We start from the raw sequence: 5,919 nt of genomic DNA, 5'->3' as shown, positions 1-5,919 counted from the left end.
CAAAGTTATGACTGCTGAAAGAAAACAAAGTACTGAATGAAAATGAACTTGTTCTCATATGTATTCTAATTCAAAGAAAATAAGTATACATTCTCAACAAGTTGCCTTGGATGCAAATAATTGCCTCATTAATCTTGGGAAGATCAACATGATAATACTATTAAACTAGGACAGAATGATGAACAACATATTAAAGAACATATAATAACCAGCAGGGACTACATGCCTTCATTACTTATTATGCATACATATAATAAAAGTAATTTTCCTAGAACTACTAGAAGTTTGAAAAGTTGGGTCCCTACAGAATTTTCTATTTCCATCATATTTCTTATCACATATACTCCTGAAGCTCATTCAGAGATTACTAGCTTAGGCTTTATTTTATTGAAAATGCTGTATATCAGCGTAGCATTTTCTCTCTTTAGTTTAAACTTGCTCAGTAGTGGTGAGAAAAATCATAAAGGGACAAGACATTGCTCTAACTCACCCTTTTCACTAATAATTAGATCTATGGCAACATTTTGTAATTCTCAAGTGAGCTTAACATAGGCGCACTCATCCCTAAACTCCTGACCTCTCTATCCTTTTTTCCCTTTCCCTGAATTCCACCATAGCCACATTAGCTGCTAGGGATGTGAATCGTGTCCTCGATCGTCTTAACGATCGATTTCGGCTGGGAGGGGGAGGGAATCGTATTGTTGCCGTTTGGGGGGGTAAAATATCGTGAAAAATCGTTAAAAATCGTTAAAAATCGAAAAATCGAAAAACCGGCACATTAAAACCCCCTAAAACCCACCCCCGACCCTTTAAATTAAATCCCCCACCCTCCCGAACCCCCCCCAAATAACTTAAATAACCTGCGGGTCGTTAAAAATCGAAAAATCGAAAAACCGGCACATTAAAACCCCCTAAAACCCACCCCCGACCCTTTAAATTAAATCCCCCACCCTCCCGAACCCCCCCAAATAACTTAAATAACCTGCGGGTCCAGCGGCGGTCCGGAACGGCAGCGGTCCGGAACGGGCTCCTGCTCCTGAATCTTGTCGTCTTCAGCCGGCGCCATTTTCCAAAATGGCGCCGAAAAATGGCGGCGGCCATAGACGAAAAAGATTGGACGGCAGGAGGTCCTTCCGGACCCCCGCTGGACTTTTGGCAAGTCTCGTGGGGGTCAGGAGGCCCCCCACAAGCTGGCCAAAAGTTCCTGGAGGTCCAGCGGGGGTCAGGGAGCGATTTCCCGCCGCGAATCGTTTTCGTACGGAAAATGGCGCCGGCAGGAGATCGACTGCAGGAGGTCGTTCAGCGAGGCGCCCCTCGCTGAACGACCTCCTGCAGTCGATCTCCTGCCGGCGCCATTTTCCGTACGAAAACGATTCGCGGCGGTCCGGAACGGTCCGCCCCTCGCGGCGGTCCGGAACGGTCCGCCCCTCGCTGAACGACCTCCTGCAGTCGATCTCCTGCCGGCGCCATTTTCCGTACGAAAACGATTCGCGGCGGGAAATCGCTCCCTGACCCCCGCTGGACCTCCAGGAACTTTTGGCCAGCTTGTGGGGGGCCTCCTGACCCCCACGAGACTTGCCAAAAGTCCAGCGGGGGTCCGGAAGGACCTCCTGCCGTCCAATCTTTTTCGTCTATGGCCGCCGCCATTTTTCGGCGCCATTTTGGAAAATGGCGCCGGCTGAAGACGACAAGATTCAGGAGCAGGAGCCCGTTCCGGACCGCTGCCGTTCCGGACCGCCGCTGGACCCGCAGGTTATTTAAGTTATTGGGGGGGGGTTCGGGAGGGTGGGGGATTTAATTTAAAGGGTCGGGGGTGGGTTTTAGGGGGTTTTAGTGTGCCGGCTCACGATTCTAACGATTTATAACGATAAATCGTTAGAATCTGTATTGTATTGTGTTCCATAACGGTTTAAGACGATATTAAAATTATCGGACGATAATTTTAATCGTCCTAAAACGATTCACATCCCTATTAGATGCTTTCTTTCAATGACAGCTTTTATTGTGTAAAGGAAGGTGCATTCCATTACTCAGATTCAAGGGAAGTAAAAGGAAAGAGGAAACTGGTGTAGGCAGAACTAGGGGTAGGAGAGGGGATAACTACACCTCCCAGAGAGCCACAGAGTTGAGGGAAAAGGAGATTGTGCAAGACCAGGAACCAGGTGGTGACCTAATTAAGAAGGAGCTTCTGGATATACAAAGCTGGTGGGGAAACCAAATGGAGGAGGACAGCATGGGGAAGGAAGGAGGGGAAGCTGCTGGTATATCACAGCAGAGAAAGTCCCCAGCTGGATTGCAGCGAGAGGAGTAGGAAAAGCTGAAATCCTTAGCATTGAACAGTGAGCAGTTCAGCTTGTGGGCTTACTAAAAAAGGGGAGGTGGCAATCCTCCTCAGCTATAGAGAAGTAACCGGGCTGGGTGCAGGGCAGTCCAGCTTTGAACTGCCTTATATATACCGGTATGCTAGCTATGCTCAAGCAATCTCATAAAGTTAAGAGCATACTTATGCACAGTTGGTGTATTTTAAAACATATGTGCGCAATTGTGTACTTGATTAAATATTCCAGCATATCATTGCTCATGCACTGATATGCGCGTGGATGAGAGTACATGCCCTCATTTTAAAATTATCATCTAAGGGGTTTTTTTTAAATTAATAATGAAAAAAGAAGAAAACAATATAGACATACAAATAAGAAAGAATCTTTTTCAAAATTAAGTGTACTTTGTTTAGTGGTTTTTGACCTGTCAATACAAATGGGTATATGCCTTCTCCAGTTAATTGCTTAAAGGGTAGGCATCAATGCATTTCTGAGGTCTTTTCCTCCCATTAACATTAGAGTGGTTTGTGTTCACAAGCACTCATTTGCCAAAATATCACTGAAGAGGTTTTTTTTGTATTTTGAATTTCACTTGTCTGTGTGAGTTGATTTATTAGTACATTTTATTGCCCACCATTTCAACCCAGGAGGAGCTGAATAGCATGGTGGGGTCCATATTTAGCTACTGTGCGGCTGTGCTGGTTAGCCAGTAATACATAACTAGCTAACCAGCAGTGTATATTCAGTAGCACAGCCACACTGCTGAATATACCCAGCTATCTTTTAATTAGCTGGTTATGTTTAACTGGCTAACTTTAGAACAACCCTATGGTCCAATCAAAGTTAGCCGGATAAGTTAACTACCTAACTCTGCTTCCGCATGGAATGCCCAAACTTATCTGACTAAGTTCTAGCTGGTTATGGGTTAAATATAGCCGGGTAAGCAATTTAGACAGATAATTATTACATTTCCATCTAAAAGGGATTTGAATATGGACTTCAGTGTTTTTGCCATTTGTATGAGATTTACAAGAAAGGTTACAGGAGATATAAGATGAGGTACAAGAGACTCCCAGTAACCTCCCCACCACCTTGAAGGAAGAGTTTTCCTAATGCCTGTCAGACTGAGTGGTACTTACGTTGAGGAACAGGACAGAGCCTGAATTCATATCAGATTTTGGTTGTTGAAGACTAAATGATAAGGTTCCTGTGATTAGCTTTACAGATCTGTGAAAGTAAAGTTTTAGTTTTGGAACTCCACACTCATATGTGCAGTGAGTCATTGGTGCTAGAGCAAAAACTAGGTAACAAAAATTACCAACTGTGAGTATACTGAAGGAGGGCTTGGCGGAGAGAGAGAGCGCAAGAGAGACATTCTACCCTGAATGTAAAACCTCTCCATATTTCGAGACTCCATGCTCTGAGCCTCTTTTGATACAGTGTGAGGACGTAGGCCTGGGAGTGAATGTGTTCTTTGCAATAATTTGTGCTACAACACCCGAAACATGGGGCAAATGCAAGTGGGTAAAATAAGTACCAGGGTAGCTGAGTGCATGTTTGAGGACACAGAAAAGCTATGGTTAGCAGGGCCAGCCAGACCGCTAGGCATATGAGGAGGTCATCTAGGGCGCTGGATGTGAGCGGAGAATTGTAGTCCAAAGCAAGGGAAGTATTTTTTTTAAATGTAAGGAGGCTGGAGAGGCACACACACAGTGGTGGGAGAGATAGTATGTCTGAACGGAGGTGTGTTTTGTTTGATATGTTGGGTTGGTGAGAGAGAGAGAGATAGAAAGAGAGAGACATCATGATGATGTCATGATAATATCACTGCCTAGGGCAGTTGTACACCCTTGCACTGGCACTGCTGGTGGAGTTTGGTTGATTTGTGTGCATCAAATGAGCTGCCAGTCAGTGTTCACTGTGGAAGGGATAAGAGCAGGACCACATAACACAAACACCAATAAGAATGGAAATGAGGTAAACCTCAATCAATTTTCAGAAAAGTGTGTTTGTGAGGAATTAAACTTAAAGGGTTGATAAAGAAATGAGGCTTGGATGGGATATATCTGCGAGTATTAAGGGACCATAGAGAAAGTTCTGACAGCTAGGGATGTGCAGAGCAAAATTTTATGTTCATATTTTTTATGTCCGAAAGGGGGTCCCACTTGCGGCCAATATGGACATAAAAAAAATCCAATGAGTTGGGTATATGTACATATGTGCAAAAAAAAAATTTAAACCCCCTCACCCTCCTTAATCCCCCCCCCAGACTTACCACAACTCCCTGGTGATCGAGCGAGGAGTGAGGACGTCATTTCTGCAATCCTTGGCGAGAAGCATGTGACGTCGGTGGCACGTCGAGTGACGCGGCGTCACGTGATTCCCGGCGAGTTCGCGCCGGACGGCTCGTTCGGCCCAAAAAGAACTTTTGGCCAGCTTGGGGGGGCCTCCTGACCCCCTCAAGCTGGCCAAAAGTTCTTTTTGGGCTGAACGAGCCGTCCGGCGCGAACGAGTCGGGAATCACGTGACGCCGACGTCACGTGATTCCCGGCAAGTTCGCGCCGGACGGCTCGTTCGGCCCAAAAAGAACTTTTGGCCAGCTTGGGGGGGCCTCCTGACCCCCTCAAGCTGGCCAAAAGTTCTTTTTGGGCCGAACGAGCCATCCGGCGCGAACTTGCCGGGAATCACGTGATGTCGCGTCTGAGTGACGCGGCGCCACGTGATTCCCGGCTCGTTCGCGCCGGACGGCTCGTTCGGCCCAAAAAGAACTTTTGGCCAGCTTGAGTGGGTCAGGAGGCCCCCTCAAGCTGGCCAAAAGTTCTTTTTGGGCCGAACGAGCCGTCCGGCGCGAACGAGCCGGGAATCACGTGACGCCGGCGTCACTCGACGTGCCGCCGACGTCACATGCTTCTCGCCAAGGATTGCAGAAATGACGTCCTCACTCCTCGCTCGATCACCAGGGAGTTGTGGTAAGTCGGGGGGGGGGGGGATTAAGGAGGGTGAGGGGGTTTATATTTTTATTTTGGCTCAACAATCGCGATTTCCCACCTATCGAACATATCTATGTTCGATAGGTGGGAAATCCGATCGTTTATGTCGAATCAATTTTTTAAGTAAAAAAAAAATATGAGTTGCGTTTTACTAATGCGGTCAATCCGAATGCACACCCCTACTGACAGCTTCACTGGCTAACCTTTTCAATGCATTTGTAATACCAGTAGTAGTACCAGAGGACTGACGGTAAGTGGATGTGGTTCCTATTAAAAAAAAAAGTGGAATTTAGGAGGAAGCTGGGAACCACAGGCCAGTTAGTCTGACCACTAAGGTAAGCAAATTAATGGAATTGCCATTATAATAGAGGGTAGAGCAGTTTCTTGAATCCAATAGATTGCAAGATCTGAGATAGTGTGGTTTTATTAGAGGTAGATCTTATCAGATGAATCTTATCAGTTCTTTTAAAATTAGGTTGCCAGAGAGTTGAATCAAGGGAGACCACTCTATGTAATGTATTTGGATTTCAGTAAGGCCTTTGACACAGTTCTGCATAGACAAATAATAAATAAATTGAGAGCCCATGACATGAACCCTAAAGTGACTG

This window comes from Rhinatrema bivittatum, unplaced genomic scaffold (genome assembly GCF_901001135.1).
Source record: "Rhinatrema bivittatum unplaced genomic scaffold, aRhiBiv1.1, whole genome shotgun sequence".
NCBI classification, from domain to species: Eukaryota; Metazoa; Chordata; class Amphibia; order Gymnophiona; family Rhinatrematidae; genus Rhinatrema; species Rhinatrema bivittatum.
The sequence above is the reverse complement of the archived record's forward strand: the minus strand, read 5'-3'. Positions refer to the sequence as shown.